General features: G+C 39.0%; 1 protein-coding gene across 5 annotated transcripts in view; it reads right to left on the bottom strand.

Annotated features, from left to right (window-relative positions):
* The window catches only part of BEGAIN (brain enriched guanylate kinase associated), a 161,289-nt gene that overhangs the window by 36,147 nt on the left and 105,097 nt on the right, over positions 1-20,045 (bottom strand). The window lies entirely within an intron of this gene.

Below are 20,045 nucleotides of genomic sequence, written 5' to 3' on the forward strand. Positions count from 1 at the left end.
TGGAGGAGGTGAAGGCCAGGGCCTACTGTGAGGGAAAAGAGATAAAGGCCAGGAAGGGTAGGAGAAAGCATGCTGAGGAGAGCACCGGTGAGTAAGACTTTCTGATCCTGGTAATACAATGAGTAGCAGGGACACATGGCTACTTGAGAGATGTATTGACTACTGGCCCATGTTCTCCCCAGGCCATATCATTAATGTATGCCCTCCATCTTGTCTTTTGTTTCCAGTGCTTGTGCTACCCTCCTAAGCCATCAAACTTCAAACCTTTTCTAGACAGCAACACTTGCTAATTTTGAAGTCAGTGGTACTACTTTCCAGGAATAATGACTGAACCCTATGAAAATAGCAATTTTGATGATTCATTTTTACTATGTCCATTTTCCTTTTCCTTCTTATTATAGTAGTATGTATATATAACTTCCTTCTGTTCCCTGTGTAGAACGTATCTGGCACCTTCTTTTTAAGTCAGTTTTAACTTCTTGTTTGTATGTCATGCAATAATTTTTTTTTTCAATGACTTTAGTGTCTACCCTTCCAAGTCTATCAAATTCCAAACCTGCCCAAATCTATCCTTTTCCAAATCTATCATGCCACAAGCCCATTCTGTCCTTCTTTTTTATGGGGAAATGGTGCATCATACGCCTGAAAATCATGTGTATCTCAGACACATTTCTGTTGTAGTTCTTGCTGTTCTTCACTGAATTAACTGTTATTATTTTCTGCGAATTCACTAATTCTGCTTCTATGGGTAGAGATACTCAGCATTGTCTTGGCTGCTGCATGTACATGATAGCAGAATAAAATATATACTTGTGGGTATAACTGAATGTAACAGGATCCAGGTATGAGGAACACTAGTAAGAGCATCTCACTGGTAGCTGGTTGTGAAGAACTGAAGGAGTTAGAGCCTCAAGCATTCATTGACTTGGAAAGCCTCAAGGACAAGTTGTGGCCTTTGTGGTTAGTCTAAGGAAGGAACTATCTGCCTAGACAGAGTGCATTGAAGGGTGCACAGCTTCACTCCGTTGCATTTGGAAAGCCTCCAAGAGGGAAGACATAGACTGAGTAAAACCGTATGTTCAGGTTAATTCCTACACTTCAGTTGTAGGCCTTGCTAAGGCTTTAAGAGGTAAAAGATTGATAAGAGAGAAACACCCAGCACCAGATGAAGCCAAAGGCTGGATGATTACCCAAGAAGCAAAAACTGGGAAAAAGGTAAATTTGGCAGGGGGAGATGACAACCACCAACTCAACTGGACAAAAGGGTTAATGCACTCCATGCCCTCTCACTGCACACGCAGAACCCATTCCACCTTTTACTAGCTTCTCATGCAAATGAGTTCATGGAAACCCCCCTTCTCTTTGCATAGTATGCAAATCAGCCAATAAGATGAACTTAAAAGGCAACAGAAAATTTTGCTGGGTGTGCACCCACCACCCAAGATTACCAGACCTGAGATAATGCTGGAACCTGGGGTGGTGATCTGGATTCTTTGATTCTCTTTCTCTCCTTTCCTTTTCTTTTACTTCCTTTCTTTTTTTTTTTTTTTTTGTTTGTTATAGATTTATCAATAAGAGGCCACATCGCTTACTATCCTTTTCCAAGTTTAAGTTGTTTCTACCACAAATAAACCATTTTAATGGGTTGTTTGGTGGTGTTTCATGTTAATTTAACCCGAGGGGATCATGAAACCTTTATGTTTCCCTGGGCTTCCAGTCTGGGTCATAATACTGATTCTACATTCAGGCCATAGTTAATACATGTAACATTCAATACTTGCTTGAAGAGATATAGGAGGCATCTGCTACAAGATGTGGAGAATAGTGACTACTGGCCTAAGTCTTAAGCTTTTTTGGTAGTTAGTGAGTCTGTACTCAGTGCATTCATGTATCTTCCCAGTTACATGTTCATGTTAACCTGACAACTGAAACAGAAGATTTACTTGCCCTTTATTTTGACTTTTGTACAAATATGTTTAAATTATCTTCTTTTTCATAGTACAAATGTAAGGCGTTTTTTCAATTACCATGAAGAAATGAATCTTGTAGACACCTGGCTGCTTACTCTTTTGAATTATTTGATTTTTATACTTGTTTGTTAAAAAAATCAGAAATTATGTATTATATCCATCAGATTTTCTTTGAGGGAAGATTTAGTTGAAAAACAAATTTGAGAGTTGGGAAGTTGACAAATGCAAGAAAAGTCCTTTTTGATCTTGGACATTTTTCATTCTTCATTATGGCAAAGCAGATAACTGAGTTTCAGCCCTAAAACTAGATGACTGCTGCAAGCATACAGCCAGTCACTTATGAGTAACCACTATTATGCTTAAGAAAAGGGTTAAGATTTTCTATGTAACACATTTAACAGTGGCTTAAGTACAGCACTGTCCAGTTAAAAAGTACTGAGTAAGTTGTAATTTTTCTTTGTAAGCATACAGCAGCTGGAAAGATCAGCTCTGGGAAGGAAATCTGATGGACATGGGGAAAGGTGAAAGGTACCTGGGAAAAATAAGCCTGAAATCCATGGAGGTGATAGGAAAATCACCAGGGAACTGGCAAGTGAGGCTGTGGTTCTTCAGACCCACTTAAGTGCTTTGCCATTCAACACCCACACTTCGAATTATCACGAAGTGCTTTGAAAACTAGCATCTCCATAAGACATATCACTTCTCTGAAATTCATTCTTTAACCCCTATTTATAGGAAAAGTGCTGCTGAAGTCACACACTATAGCAGAAGTCTCAGACTGGATTTAAGTGAAACAACTCTAAAACCCCCATGAAGTGCAAATTAATTGGAAAGAGTTTAATTGGGATCACCAATTTATTGAGATATCTCCCAGGGAACTGCTTTAGTCTAATGAGAATGGATGGCAGTATCTGCTGATTAACTGATAGAGTGTTAGCATATGTTGAGCTTTATGGGGAGGGCTCCGGAAACTTTCAAAGTGTGTTTCCTAGCTCAGAAGGGTAAGATCTGCTTTTGTGTTACTATTGTCAGAAGAGATTTTTATAGGAATGAATCTCATCCAGACTGTTTTGCATACAAACTCTTCCTTCCACCAGCAGATTCCCCAACTGTGATATAATAAGGGAAATATATATTTTTGAAAAATCAGACCATCTGTCTTCCTACAGTAAATATAATTAGAGATAGATATAAGGTACCTTAGCAAAGAGAAGAGGAATTCTGCTGTCAGTGGACACAGAAGACAAGACAGGATTGACAGATGCTTGTGATATTTTAGCATATATGTTCCTAGACTTTCTACTCTGTCTGCCTCAGTTATGTGCTAAAAAATTATTCTTACTCTGATAACTTCAGTGATTTATTATTATATGCTTAGCTTTATAGAATTGTTGAAACACCAGCTAGATCATGTATAAAATTTTGCCTTCAAAGTTCCTTTAAGTGCCATGTCCAAGATCTATCTCCAGTTCTTGCTTGTACTGACTATTCATATTATTTCCCTGTGAAACTGTGTTCCTCTAGAATTCTTGGCATCCCAATTTAATAAAATTCAAAATGTCCTATGCAGTGTATGCTGTAATAAGCTATGCCTTAATATCTACTGATGTTGCCCTTTGGTTATCCTTAATTTCTTGTATGAAGTCACTTAGGTTAAGAGCTTTTACTTTGACTTTAAAAACTCTCTCCCGGTACACCAATGTCCTGCTGAGAAGGTTTTGATTTAAGACCTCCCTCTGTTTAACTTGGCTCATGCTTAAATATTTGTACTGCTGAATTCTAATTCCTTGTACTGTACCGAGGGATTCAGGGTCATAAAGTTTGAGTGCAACAGTAATATGAATGATTGATACAGCCTCTATCAAAGTTGCCAAACTTGTTAATCTCTATATCTGCCGTGTTAATGTTTTCTATAAAATTGTCAGTTAGCTTGTCTATTATGGTATTTAATAACCCTGGCTGCCAGACCCAAGCTGTGCAGAAGTCAGCTACACAGTTATTAAATGTATTAAAGTAGGAGATATCAACAAAAAGCATTTTCCCTTCCTCCTGGTACCTTTCATTTGGTGCAGGTGTTTGATTGTATTTCAAGAGTTCTAGTAGAAAATCCATGAAAACAAGTTATTCTCTAGGGTCCCATTTCACTATAAAGACAGCAGTTTATACCACCATTTTGCTCCTTCTTTATTTCTGCTGTCAATTCCTGTTACTTCTTCCCACTTCACAATCTATTGCACTCTTCCTGTGTGAGACCAGGCCTCCCACTGTCAGACTGCGGTCATGGAGAAACCATTCCTCTTTTCTCTCTAGCCATCATTTTTCAGCCACCAGCCTGTTCCCATTAAGGATGTCAATCATCTGAAGACTTTTTCAATTCAATCCCCCTGTCTGGTATCAAAGCTTTTGTTCACATCAGTGGTATCTCACTCTCTCCTCAGTCCACTGTAAGCATGATTTCTTTACTTTTGTACTCATACTATCCTCTCCAGGACAGTAGTTAGTCCTGTTCCGTAACTGGGCACCTACTGAGGCCACTTGTCTTGTGCACCTCATGCTCTAGATTCAGCTTTCTTCTCCATGGGTAACTCTGTGTGTTACAAGGACAAATATACAGCACACATTTCTAATCTAGGAGGAATGTGAAAACAAAGTGTTTCCTACTCCATAAGAAGTGGTGTAACTTTATATTACTTTTTGAGGCCATACAAACCAACTATATTGTCAAAAACCCCAACCAGTAAAAAGCAACAACCCCCTGCCAAGAGCCCCCCAAACCTACTATTTCCTGCAGCACCTATATGCCAATAAAAGCATTTCATACTCCAGAAGGAGAGGTGTGGAGTAGAGCTTTGTGTTTTGAATAGAAAATCAGGGATCTTATCAAAAGGAAGTATTCATCTGATCATTGAGTCATTTTCAACATGAAAAAGTTGCAGCTAAGAGTTGACTTTGGTATCTATATCTGTCCATCTCCCCCCCTGAGTTTTGCTACTGAATTCTATGAATGCGAGGTTATGCTTAAAAATAACTATTGCATTTATACTATGAAACCTACGTTGATGCTATTAAACCTGATCTTGTCATTCTTCCTCTTCAGGTGAATACTTGCTTGAAACTTACTTGGTAGTGTAATGGCACAAATAGAAGGTCCTAAGAAAGTCAATCATTTAGAAAACAGAGTCAGGAATCTTGGTCTCTCCTAACTGTGTTAGCAAATTTTGCCATCATGAGCAAGAACTTCCCATCCTGCAGTACTGGAAATCTCTGCAGAATTACTCAGGGCATCTGTTGTTGATGCAGGAGGAGGGAACAGAGTCTGAGTAGGATGGGAAAAGATGTGTGGACACACTGCAAACTCATCACACAGCATAGGGCTGTAGCAACTCTCTTCAAAACGCAATATGCTGCTACTAAGCTGAGTTAGCTTTAGTGTGTTTAGCAGAAGGATTCCAAGCAAAGATGAGAGCAGGTGTAGAGGCTCAGAAAATCTGTAAGAGGATCTTTGTAGAAATGACCTTCCTCTGAGGCTTCTTCCAACAGTTGAGACCTTGGAAGAAGATGATCTAAGCCCTCGGAGCTCATCAGATTTTGATTTAAAAACCCACAGGCTTTAAGCTACAGGGACATCCTTCTGGTTGTGCAAAATCTTTGTTCACTTCAGGTTAAATCTGATCTCCTCTTTATAATGAATCAAAGCTTTTATAACCCTCGGGCCTTGGTAAAGGAACTGTTTTGTTTTAAAAAGCACTGTTGGAACAACAGGAACAGCTAAGCCAGGAAAGAGCAAAATATGAGATTTTTGTACCCTGCTAAACATAGAATGATATTTAGGGATGCTACTTGTATAGTCATCTATACAAGACCATATCCTCTCACCTCAGCATGCTACCAAACAGTTATTGACATTTGTCATGGTCTAACCCCAGCCAGCAACTAAGCACTGCAGAGCCATTCTCTCGCTCCCCCCACTCAGTGGGATGGGGGAGAAAATCTAAATAATAAAACTCATGAGCCGAGATAAAGACATTTTAATAGGGCAGAAAAGGAAGAAAAAAATAATAACAACAATAATAATAGAATTAGAATATTCAAAACAAGTGGTGTCCAGTACAGTTGCTCACCACTTGCTGACCACCACTTGCAGTTCCCAAGCAGTGTTCCCTGACCAGCTTTCTCCCCAGTTTATATACTGGACATTAGATGATATGGTATGGAATATTGCTTTGGCCAGTTAGGGTCAGCTGTCCTGGCTGTGTCCCCTCCCAACTTCTTGTGCCACTCCAGCCTTCTCTCTGGCAGGGCATGAGAAGCTGAAAAGTCCTTGACTTGGTATCAGCACTACTTAGCAACAACTAAAAACATCTCTGTGTTACAAACATTATTCTCATACTAAATCCAAAACACAGCACTATACCAGGTAGTAGGAAGAAAATTAACTCTATGCCAGCTGAAACCAGGACAACATTCAACTTAGAAAATCATGCCTGGAATATGAATATGTTTAGATAATGTATGTAAAAAGAAAACCATCTGAAACTCTCATCATAAATGCCTTAGCACGGGGTAGCTATCTGCAAATTCTGCAGTGCTCTTGGCTTAATAGAGCACAGTAAATATGAAAACCATATTTAGAAAAGAAAGTATGCTTCAGGCCCTCGAGGAAAGCTCTGCATACTTAAGTAATGATTCTTGACTTGTTTTTAATGGGTGTTTTTTGCTGTTCTTCCCAGTTTGATACACTGTTTTCAAGAAAATAAATTTTCATGGCACAACTTTTTAATGGATTAGACTATCTTTTTTTCTGCTCTACTTAAATTTTTGAAGTCTTCATTCTTTTTTCTTCTTAAGGAGGATCATTTTAAGGGTATTTCTCTTTTAGGACACGAAAGAAGAAACATAGATATCCAAGTTGAACATAGGAAAATATTCCTAGCTTTGAATGAGAGTATTATTGCAGTCACAAGAGCCTGGTATTCATCTCTCATAATTTAACCTCATCTCACCATCTACAAGTAAGGCACTGAATAAAGCTGCTTGTCTAGTCATTGGAAGAGGTATGTCCAAAGGGTGTTTATGTCTGTGTGCTTAGACACCTGTTTTAAGATGACAGTCTTGCTGTAGAGGTGCCCAGGAACTAGATGAGACCTTATACTTAATTAACAAACTAGAAATAGGTGACATGAAGCACACATTTTGTCTTAAATTCTGACTAGTGCTTCCTTGTGTTAACTTGTTGAAAATCTAGTAGATGGCTGAGAGTGAAGGAAAAAAAAACTTTTAGGAAAAAAATTAATAGGACCTCTAGTTCACTGCTTATTGCATTTCCATTTTTTATACAACAACATACTAATTTTCTTTCAATCTGGAAATTCTCCATGATTCTCAGATTTCTTAGTAATACATATTAAAATCTTAAATACATGTTTGATATGGTCATTTCAAAACCTGACTGTGTTTACAAAGAGTTGCTAAGTTAAAACTATCCACTTTTCATTATCTGTGTTTCTTATCATCCTCAGTTACTGTCAAAATACAAAATATTTTGTTGTCTCATGATATAAAAATATCTTATTTTCCTGAACACAAAAAGCTCATTGACTTCTCCTCCATTACATTACTAAAGCTGATGTACACTCCACCATGCCTAGCAGGTGAAATATCCAAGTGATTGTTTAAATTTCTTCTAGTTCTGTGAACTTCAGCTGTGTTATTATACCTAATTTATGAATTCTTTTCCTGTATCTTTTTGCTTCCTTTATCTGTTCTCTATATTTCAGGGCTTGTAATTGGTATTGACTATTATCACTTCTTTCCACTTGCTACTTGTATAATTTCCATTTTATGTAGCAATTTTTACTTCTTTTAATGTTTTTAAATTATAGCTTTCTTCTCATTTATTCCTAAATGTGAGATCTGTTTTTAGTAAAACAATGTGAATGGTGATTGATAAGCATTTAATATTTTTCTCCAGCTGGTTTGGGTCAAAATAATTATCAGTTTTGCAAGATTCACTCTTTTTTGTATTAAATGCATATATCATTGGTTTGGATTTTATTCTGTGTACAGTTATCAAAAGTAATAAATTCATGATCTCTTACCCTTAAGCTACAAGGGTTTAGTTTTTCATTTTAATTCAGAGTATTTATCATAATGAAGGCAAAGAGAGAATTCCTTCATGTTTAATGCAGCATTTTCATAATCAGGAAATTGTTACTGTAATTTTTTTTAATCACTTCTAAAAAGCTCTGTAATGGCTGTGAGTGACCATCAGTATAGGTCATTAAAGGTGAAGATGACAGCATTTTTTTCTTCCGTGTGCTACAAATAGCTGTTTATAGGGATATTGCACAACTCATTGCAGTGTTATGGTCTGTAGCAGGCACAGAACAGCATGTGATCTGCCTCTTCCTTCTATTAATAATTAAGGAATATTCAAGACTACTATTTTAGAGTTGCCAGGCAAAATGCAGAGTGCAATTCTCAAGCTCTGCAATCCACTAGATCTATCCTGAACAAGCTAATTTAACCATATTAGTTACACAAGTCTTGTCCATGGACTTCAGTCATAGTAGGGCACCAGTGCACATGCATTTCTTCCAATTCTTCTGCTTTATTACTAGATTCTTAGTGCTGACATATAGGCAGCTAGAGAGTCTCTTTTCATACCCCTTGGTGACTGGATTGGTTTTATTACTGACACCTTGATTTTATGACAAATGAGAATGCTATTTTTTCTCCCAATCCCCTTTTTGTTATTTAGATTGTTGCCTGGCTGATATAGCTCACCAGTTCCACAGACAGTACTTTCCTATTTGCTTTAGCAGAGTACAGCTAAACCAAACAGTTTCTTTTCCTCATAGCAAATTGATCAGGATTCCAGATTCATCACCTAAAGCCACAAGCCTAGTTAGCAACTCTCTTCCTGGGCATCCTGCTTTCTATCCAGTTTTCCTTGTAGGGTAGGAAGGCTCTTCGATGAGGAATTATACGTATGGCTCCTGTCATACGTTTCAGCAGTCTACTGTGAACTTTTGGAGACAATGGAGCTAGCTGCCATTAGCCCCTGTGAGGAAATTACCATTAAAATTCCTCATTCAAACCTCTGAGCCTTCAGGATTAAATCAGTTTAAGGAAAAGTGTATCTAGTTAAAATGTTGGAAGAAGCAGGCAGATCCATGTTCCTTTAGCACTCTTTTCCAAAAGGGCTTCTGGCCTGTTCCTCATGGAATATATTATCACTTTTTATTTTTCATCTCTGGCTATTTACCCAGAAGAAAAATTCCTGGAAGTTGAGCAATGGAAAGCTAAGCAAGACCATGTAGTGTGGGTTTATCAAAATCTCCTTGCAGCAGATAAAGCCAATTATGTGTGTCACCATGGAGTAAAATAAGCCTTGTTCAAATGAATTTTCTCCCTGTGATGTTATGTTTACTGAGCTTCTGTGTCACTGTAACTGGGAATCCTGAGATGTAGATACATTAATATAACAGTATGAAAATTCACAGAGGAGCACAGCAGGTACTGGGGAGGCATCTAACAGGGAGATAATTTTCCAGTCACCCTGGGAAGAGAAGAGGAGACAGCTGCTTTCCTTGGCGCAGAGCATCGCGCAGGGCTGTCGGCATCTCTCCTGCCTACAGACTATTTCCCTCCCCAGTGCACTCTAGGAAGAAACATGTAACTGGAAAAAAAAAAAAAAAAGAAAAAAAAGGAGCGATTAAGCAGAGACATTCAGCCTGAGAGGAGAAAAAGTTCTTCTTTCTGCAACCTGCTGGCAGTATCCAGCAAAGGGGTGTCTCTCACTTGCAGGGTGAGCTTGTCCCAGGACTCCAGGCAAGAACAGAGGAGTATTGACATTCCTGGGGTGGCTCCAGGGGAAGGCTTTGCTAACTCAGCTTCCTCCTCATGTCAACTCCATACAGTCAGCTTGAGTTTTACATGTGGGAAATCTTAGCCCAGCAGGTTGACAGAGCCATATTTTGCACTCCCTACATCTTCTTACTAGGCTGGTTTTGGAGATCTAACAGAAATGAATTCCTCATTGAGACGCCTCTCATTAGCATCTTGAGTTGGGTATTGAATGGCTTCACCCTATGAGAAGGATATTATAATATATAATTGATAATTTAGACATCTCTGATAGCTTTTAATCTGCTTTCCTGGCATCTTGTATAGAAACTAAAGTTTTACTTGATTTGATGTCCTTTGTCTAGGGATGCACTGCATTCTTTGATATCTCTTTGTAGCCACACTAGAAATTTGAAAGAAAAATTGCTATGATATTTAAACAGCACAGAAGTTTTGAAAGAGACCTTAAAGTATCAGGTAATTTGAGACAAAAACATCCTGATATATTGTACTGTGCTCTCTTCATTTTGTCCCGCCAAGAGGAAAGTTTTGTTACAAAACCAGAATCTGTTACTACTTTAACATCACCCAATACTGGAATAAATGTCATCGAATTTACTACAGCTGATGCATAAAGATCCATTCAGTAAACTATGCTATAAAAACTGCATTGAGAGATTTGGGCTAATTTTATTAGAGGTCTTAATTCTGATTCTCTGTCTAGTAGTTGGGTAACTGTAAAAGAACTATTTATTAATTTAAAGCTCATACAGCTGATTGATGCATGCTAATGTATTTTAGATTTAATAATCACATCTTCCTTAATTGAATTGTATTTGCTCAGAGCGAGCATATAATTAAATCAAGTCTTTTCTAATCCTTCTCAAGCCAGATTATTCTATGGTACATTGGGGAAGAATAGTCAAAAGTATGAATTTAGTTAATTTAAGCTTTTTGAAAAAATCCGTAGTTACATTGTGAATGTTTGGGGTTTTCATTATTTTCCAAAATAAGGAGATGTATTTTTCCATACACATATTCTTCAATAATTAAGACGTGTATAGAGACAGCAATACTGAAAATATGGCTAGGAAGGAAACAGTTTCAAGAAAATCCAGCAAATTTACACAGCAGATAGTGAAATCTGCATACAACATAACCAGCAAGCTATTTCAGACAATTGGTCTCAAATGCCTTTAGGAGAACAAGATTGTCAGAGAGAAAAGACCAAAAACAAAGCCAAGAAATCACAGAACAGAAGATTAAGAAAATACTTTATGGAGACACTCTGATGTGCTTGTGTATACCTGGTCAATTGTCCCAAGTTGGGTGGGAGTGTTGATCTGCTCGAGGGTAGGGAGGCTCTGCAGAGAGACCTGGACAGGCTGGAGCCATGGGCTGAGGCCAACTGGGGGAGTTTCAATAAGGGCAAATGCCGGGGGCTGCCCTTGGGCCACAACAACCCCCAACAGCGCTACAGGCTTGGGGAGGAGTGGCTGGACAGCTGCCAGTCAGAGAGGGACCTGGGGGCGTTGATTGACAGCTGGCTGAACAGGAGCCAGCAGTGTGCCCAGGTGGCCAAGAAGGCCAATGGCATCCTGGCTTGTGTCAGCAATAGCGTGGCCAGCAGGGACAGGGAAGGGATCTCACCCCTGTACTCGGCACTGGTGAGGCCGCACCTTGATTCCTGTGTTCAGTTTTGGGCCCCTCACTACAAAAAGGACATTGAATGACTCGAGCGTGTCCGGAGAAGGGCAACGGAGCTGGTGCAGGGTCTGGAGCACAGGTCGTATGGGGAGCGGCTGAGGGAACTGGGGGGGTTTAGTCTGGAGAAGAGGAGGCTGAGGGGAGACCTCATCGCCCTCTACAGCTCCCTGAAAGGAGGTTGCAGAGAGCTGGGGATGAGTCTCTTTAACCAAGTAATAAGCGATATGACAAGAGGTAACGGCCTAGATATTAGGAAGCATTTCTTTACAGAACGGGTTGTTAGGTGTTGGAATGGGCTGCCCAGGGAGGTGGTGGAGTCCCCATCCCTGGAGGTGTTTAACAGTCGAGTCGACTTAGCACTGAGGGATATGGTGTAGTTGGGAACTGTCAGGTTAACGGTTGGACTGGATGATCTTCAAGGTCCTTTCCAACCTAGATGATTCTGTGATTCTGTGAAGATGCAAGTCCGGAACCAAGGGTATTCCAAGACATAAAAGATTAAAAAAAATGGCTTGAATGAGAGGGAAAAGTCACTTAGAGTTGAGGATGGATCTCAAGAAGACATAATAAGGGAAAGACAAAGCAAGAAAGGTATTTGTCAGGAAAGACATTTATCTGTCAGCTGCAATTGTTATAATTCACCTTGCCCCTCTACTAAAAGAATTGCAAGAGGAGAAGCATAGAGTTTATGCATACAGAGGTGAGGTTTACTTCTTTAACATCTTTTCTGATTGTTGTGGACCTTCTGATAGAAGAAAAATACAGGAATATAATTCATAGTGGGATGTTCAAGCTCAGCATTTTCTTCTGTTTATGATAGATCAGAGGAACTAGATATACGGATGTGCTACCAATGCATCTTGTGTCCATGACACTTTACAAGTTCTGTTCTATAAAACCGAACTATGGAAATAAGCAGCATCTTTTTCTCTGATAAATGATGTGTTGCCTCAAGTCTAAATTACTGACCTGATCTAATTTGTCCATCAGAGTTAATTATAGAATTTATCTTTTTTAATAAGCAACACTTATTTCTGATTAGAAAATGGCCTACAGCAGATTTTGATTTCTCTTCTTGATTTCCAAACATTATAATATTATATATATGTTTGTCTGAGGATTGTGATCTCATGCTCTATGGCATTTCACTTGAAGAACAATTTGCTCTTAATACATATTCAGACTTGTACTAGCAAAGGTCTTATAAAGATTTGTTTCCTTGACTACCCCATGTCACAGGTTTGAAATGTAAAAGCAAAAAAAATTGATGCTGGTGTACAATTAATAACGTATCACAGAAAGAAATCTGGTTAGCAAAGTGCTGTCAAGTTGCTGCTTGTGAAGTAAAGGCATGCTTTTCTTTGCTAGTTATTTGTAAAACATATGCAGGATGATTATTTTTCTTCCCAATACAAAAAAGTACTAGTGTTGGTCTTTAATGTTTCTTCATGGGGGCAAACATGCATTGACTGAGGTCAATAGGAATATTGCTTTTCTGAGCAGGGTATGTCAGTACATACGACCTACTACTGACAGCTGCAGGGGTTTGCTCCTTATTTGAAATAAGGCCAATCTACACAGTGTAAAATCTACTGTGTAAAAGGACATTATAATAACAGCTGCTTACATCTGCCCTTCCTGCTAAAGGTCTTCTTGTCACAGTGTCATTTGGAGATATTCCTGAGGTTTTCAATTCAATGGATACCCTGTGTCTAACATGAGCTCAGGGCGAAGGCACCTGTCACCTCTTACCCAGCTCTTTTGGAATGGAAATCTGAGCAGCAAATTGAAGTTACAAACAGGGATACTTTATATAAATTCAACACATGCAAACAAACCTGGCCCTAGGCTGGGGAAGAGTCATTCCTGGCCTGGGTTCTACTTAGATATACTATTTGATATAAAATATGGATGAACAGAGTATCACTGCACATGCTGATTGCTTCTCTAAGCATGAATTAGTTGGCTGATCATCTTTTTCAAGTGCTCAGGACTTTACTCCAGGGACCAGATATCCTCTGTGGCAAAAAGTTCCTTCCCAGTTTATAACTATTTTATTCTGCTGACTTGGGATGAGTTCTTTAGGAAACCAGCAGCACTGAGGATTTGCTGTTTGTAAATGAGCATAATCGGTTCGTTGCCTAGCCCCCACTGACAGCAGAACCAACCTGTTGGAAGCCAGAGGGTTGGTTTTATGGTGCCATCACCTTTCTTGGTCTCCTCCAGCACTGCAATTATGCTTGAAAAAAATATTTTACCTATAAGTTTATTAAAAGCCTTTCTAAGCTGGCTAGTCAGCTTCACAGCCTGTGCTCTTTCTACTACCAATTTAGATGAAGTTGACAAAATGTGGTTATAGACTTGCTATGTACCTATCGTTTCCCACATTTCAAATCAGTGGCACGTCTTGCCAGGGTAGAGTCCTGCTGGATAATAAAATGCTAAATGAATTTTAGCTGGAGGGAATAGAGATGGTGCTGATTGATACTAATTCCCTGAAGTCGATCTAATAGTATCTTCTGAGGCTGTGTTAGTGACAGTAGGTTCAAAGAAGAAATGTTTGTTTCTGAAGGAAAAAACCAAAAACTAAAAGGAAAAAAGTACAGGATTATATATTACATCTCCAGTGAGCAAAGAGAACTCTTCTGGAGGTACAGGCCACTTGTGATAATGTAATTGACCAAAGATCTTCCGATGTTGATGATCCCATACACCTGTAGTACTGTTCTGTGAGCATAAGGAATGCAAGTAGATTAAGGCAATATAAAAATCAGTCTTTCTCCGCCCCTCTTTTAATTTTCTCTCCACAAAAGTCATTGTCTTCTTATCTCAATTAATTCTGAATTCCCACTTGTACAGACAAAATTACATGGTTTTGAGTTCTGTAGCTGCTATACTATTTCCAAAAAGTAATTGTCTTTATTTAGAAATAAAAGAGATTATAGAAACAGATGACAGAATCCCCTATAGGACGCTGGACTAAATGGACCAATACTCTACTGATATATGGTTTTTGTTTTCTTTTTTCTACTTTTATTTTTTTTCAACTGTGATAAACCCTGTCTTTGTTGTTTTCTGTTTATTTTGTAAACAGCAGATAAGTAACTGTCATTGCAAATTATATCTAAGAGAAACTAGGAAGTATTTTAATCTTTTTTTGTAGGCAGTGGATTTGGACAGAGAATATCTAGAAGTTATTTGGAAATTTGCTCCTTGATTCTTGACGACCTTGGCCAAGAAGATTCGCTCTTCTGTGCCTTGTTTTCTGCATTCACAGATGACACCAGCTTTCGTGAATGACTTTGAGATGTGAAGTGTCTGCTACAGAACAATTTTTAGGCTTATTCTTACTTCGTATTTCTATCCCTCTTTGTGGTGAATTGGCAGATAATTGCAAAGGACCAAGACACTTACAAGGAAAGCACGATTTAAAGATAACCACACCCCAGAATTATTTCTATTATTTTCAGCTACTTTGAAAAAAACCCAACTTTTTCTATTCCCAGCTGGTCAGGATGGTAGCCTGAGGGGGTGTCCTGAGAGACAGAGACCAAACCAGGGAGATCGGGATGAAAAAAAAGGATGGAAAATGTCAGGTATCAGACATGCATACTGGTGGCTAAGAGATAAGACACATGTTGAGAAGAGTTCTGTCATCATGCATCAGAGATTATGTTGGAAGTGAGAAGTGTCCATCATCACTTTGCTGCTTTCTTAGGCTGCTCATACTTGTAGAAGACATCCTACTAAGAGGGAGAGACAGAGCAGAATAATAGTCCCATGGCTTTGGAAGGAATGAGAAGTAGTTTCCAGAACAGTCTTTCATGATGTCATATTCATCTACAGCAATTAGGAAGAGACTGGACTACATTATGGGTCTCTTTGGAAGAAGGATCACCCTGCTAGCCATATAACAATGGGATAACAATGGGAAATGAATCTCTAATTAGAGAGAGAGAAAGAACTGAGGATGTCTGAAAGCTTGTGTGCTCATGCGAGGTGGAGTCATGTTCTCAACTTACCCAGGAGTATTAATTTATTTGACTGCAGAAATAATGGATCTACTCAGTCTGAGCCTGGGTAGTTGCTACAGGTGTTAATGTGTGTAGGTTTAAAAGGCTGATCCTATCGCCTATTTGGCAATATTTTTTAACCTGGAAAATGAGAGTGAAAAGAGTTAGTGTGAGATGGAGATCTTTAGCACAAAATGCCTGTAAGCACAAAAACATGAAACCTAAACTCCTCTTAGAAATGCATTTTTTTAACTGCTATTTTTAAAAGTGACTTGTTTCTGTGGCACTTATGGTTATTTCCTTCCTTAGAAATGTTTTGCAGTTGTTTTAGTCCACAAAGCATGGACCTTCTCTGACTTCTGCCTTAACTAACCAACCAGTATAGATTTCTCTTGGAATTCACAGCTGTCTTCACTGAATGTGAGAAAATGAGCCTGTCAGGTTGAGCTGACTCTAAACTTTTCTTGTCTTTGGGATGCAAATCCTTTTAAGTAAATTTAGGTCATTCCTATTTGGTTTTCATGGGACATACAGTATCGGGGGGGGAAGCAAGTTATTCCTCATAAAGGAAAGAAAATGGAAAAGATGTGCTTTAAATCACTCCATCCAAAGTCACTGTCAAAGTCATTGTGTTCCATGCGGGAACCTAAACATGCTGGGTTTCTGCTTTCCTTATGTTTGTGTCAGAAATAGGCTTTTTCTTCATTGCCTGCATCTTTCACTTATAATTTAAACCATATGGGGGGGTGACTGGTAGCTGTCAGGGGAGACTCAGTTGCAATCTAGGGACTGGTTTAAATTCCAAAGCCAAAGCACAGGGCTTGCCCTGGTAGTTAGATGCTTTTAATGCATGACTGAAATTGTTCATCGAATTCATCACTGCTTTCTGTACTCTTTAACTTCCTGGCCTGGACACCCAGCAAGCTGCTTCCTTTAAAATAACATTCCTCTGACACAAAGACTCAGAGCACCACTTAAAATTGCCCAGCTCATATTTAATTCATCTTTGGATTTCCCCAGCTAGAGATGCTTAGGTATATATTATGACCAGCAGAGTGGAAAGCCCCAGATATTCAAGAGCTGGGTAAATAACTGTTAATAACATAGAGCATAAAGTATTTGCTGTACCTCTTAGACCTCTTCCAGCTCATAGGCAGAGGAAGAAACAGGGTAAAAATCAGTGTAGTGCTCAGATAGTGCAGCATTTCAGACCTGATCATCCTTAACATAAATGCCTCTTTACTGCTGGATTATATAAAAATTTCTTCCAACTTTACGGCTGAGTCACACCCCCCAGCCTGCATTAATGTAAATCAAAACAGGCATTAATGTGTGATGTAGCAGTTTTCACCTTGACAGATGACAAAATGTATAATGCACTGTGTGCAGAGGGATGATGCTGGCTTTGCAGAAGTGAGAACCAAAGCCCCGTGGCTTGGGCTATGCTGGTGAGCCTGGCAGGGCTGGTGGAGCCAGTGCCCGCCATCTCCCACACTGCAGAGCATCAGAATCAAGACACATCCCTGATGTCTGACAGCATTCAGTATCGCCTGTGCTCCTGAAAGGTCCTGAACTGGCACTGCGGGAGAAGAACACAATTTCCTTCCTTAAAAACAGCAGCCAAATCCAACAGGGCTGGGCATGACACTGAAAGTTTTCAGTTTGACAGCATGTGTGAGGGAGATGTGTTGGCAGACCAAGGGGTATGTGGGAGTAAGGGTTTACGAACTGGGTGCATTGATTTATCTGCTGGTTCCCTTGGTCATCAGTGGGCTCTGTTCATTACCGTAGGGCTGTGACCTTCCACATCCACCCACAATGCTGCCTATGTATTTTTGTATTAGATGCAGGTAGAATGCATTTTAGCCCAAGCAGAGGTTCTGCTCTCTTTCTGGCCTCCTGAAGGACTTTGCATGAGAAGTGAACTTAAACCATCAAGTGGTCTGTCTGTCAAACTACTACTTTCTAGATACAATAGAAAGAGTGTTTCTGGAGAGTAAGGTCTCATGAGCTCTTTGCAGCTGGATTTCTGTGATCAAGTTTTCAAGAACTTTCAAAAAGCAGATGGAGGAGGAAAAATGGGTGCACTTTTCATTAGCCGTTAGGTTTATTAAGCACCTATTATTAGGTATCAGTTCTTCTCAAGTATAGATACCATTAGAAATCTGGCTTATGGCTTTAAAGGTAAAATTACAGAACTAACAGCAACCAAAAGCCTTAAATCTTCAAAAGCTTTTTAAAATGCATTGCTTAATTCCAGTGAGGACTGTATGGGGGATACAGTTGGACTGAGATCCTATTACTTAACAAGTGGTTTGGATGACTTGCATAATCTACTTGGAATTGCTGCTTGTGAGCAACAAGACCATGGCAGAACATCCTTGGGAATCCTCAGTGTAAGGGAGTGTAAGGGAGAGTGAAGTTCTTTAACTGAACAGTCCTGTGGTGGAATCACAGTGCAAAATTTGAGGACTCTGCTTAGTCTTTTCCCACATCTTAATGGAAAAAGAGTTATAAACCTTAATTATTTAAGAAGACATTCTGCATATTCCCCTACTTAACCAGTGCTTGCAAGACCAAACAAATCTTGCAAGACCAGTTAAAGACCTTGACTGCTGTAAGAACAGGATTTTTACAAGTAGTAACAGCAGAATTTTAGTTCTGTGCTACATCTGCCTCTACTGTGCCATGTGTTTAGTTTTGCCCAGTTTAATACAGCAAACTCTTCCCTGATTTAATGACTGCATTTTTAGCTCTCAGCCAACAGAGACATTGTGGTTTAGATTTTATATTTTTATTTTGCGTTCTGATGTGACAGAAGCTTCAATTGGGTACCATTTGCTGTAATCCAAAGTGTGCTTTCAAATATTTTTAAATATTTTATAGATTAGTACTCAAAAGGGTGCAGAGCCTAGAAGAAACATAACTGCTACTTCAGCTTTTTTTCTGTGACTGCTGATGAATTAATGATTATTTTTTACATCCCTTATACCAGTAGCAGACCTGAAAGGCTTTAACAATCAGGATACCCAAAAATGTTAAAGAAGGTGGCCAAGGTGGAGTCCTAGATTAGTTGTGATGAGCTGGGGCCAGTCATTGGGAGAGGGGGAGTTGTGGGTCACCTGTAAGGGCAGGGAGAAAATGTTCTCCTGGGAGCACCCCAGGTCAGCTTCATGCAGGGGGAGTGAGTGACCACTGCCCTGGGGGTCTTCTTTTCCCAACTTGGTCTCTGTGTGTGTGTATGTGTGTTAGTATACATACATATGTATACTCATTGTATATGTGTGTGTGTGAGTATACATATGTGTATGTGTGTGTATAGAGGGATAATGTAGGGGAGAAAGGAAGAAAGTAAACATATGGTTTGTATATTTGGATTTGTATAAAGGTAGAGAAATCAAAGGCTTTTTATTTTAGAATGACAAACTGATTAAATTAGAAAAAAAAAAAATAAACACAGCTGTTCCTCCTAAGCAGGAAAAGGAGAGAAAGGTATCCAAGAGCCCAGTCCACCATAAGCTGTTGATTAACCAGACCAGCTGTTATTTAATCCAACTTTCTTTTAATTGAGGTTTGGTTTTTTTTTTTTTAACTGAGGGTTTTTGGAGTGCCCACAAAATCAAATGGTTTGGCTGATCTAAATCAAATATGGTACTATTTTCCTCATCTTTTTGCTTTTAATAGAGTTTCCATCTGACATTTGTTTTGTTTTCTATCTTCAGTTTCAAGGCAGAAGGCAAAGCAGTCTGGAGTTAAGTGGTGTACAGAGCCTGGTTGATCTTCAAGCCTTTAAAGCTACCTTCAATGACTGTCATATTAGTGGGATAAAGAAAGGTACAGTGATCCATGGAACGAGTCTTCCTTCTTTCTGTGATGTGCTCTGAAATAATTTCTCAGGGTTTTAAGTGGATGCTGAAAGGGCAGTTTAAAAATTCTTTGCTTTGATCTGAAATACCTGATAAAAAAGCGTGGATTTTCTGGAGTCTTTCTTTCTGTGTTTCTAATCTTTTGATTTCATTTACCAGTCAGAATGCCTCTATTTTATTTATCTTTTGTAGCACATATGTGATAAATATTAGGCCACAGATGAAGAAAAAAATCCCAAAGTGATTTGGGTAAAAAGAAAAAGAATATAACTAAGGAAGAGTGGAGAAAAAGAAAATAACATGAGATCAAATGTTATTTATGCTTGTACAGTCTTTATACACACAGTTATGAACAAACATCAGCTATAAGCCAGCTGTAACTTTGCCCTCTTGTTAGCCAGTTACAAAAGCATCAGTACTCTATTCATTGTCAGCTATTTAAACAGACTCCTGAGATAAGAATGCTGATGCTTTCAATAATTTGTCTTCTGTTTCTAGTAAAGGCTGCTGTCTCTCCAGTATGTTGACAGAGTCCCTAGAGTCCCTATTTACTCTCAAAGCACAATAATCTGTTCCCCTCATTCCAAGCTGTCCACACATGCAAATGTTACCTATGAGACATGGATTTACCCTAGCAACCT

This window comes from Athene noctua, chromosome 6 (genome assembly GCF_965140245.1).
Source record: "Athene noctua chromosome 6, bAthNoc1.hap1.1, whole genome shotgun sequence".
Lineage (NCBI taxonomy): Eukaryota > Metazoa > Chordata > Aves > Strigiformes > Strigidae > Athene > Athene noctua.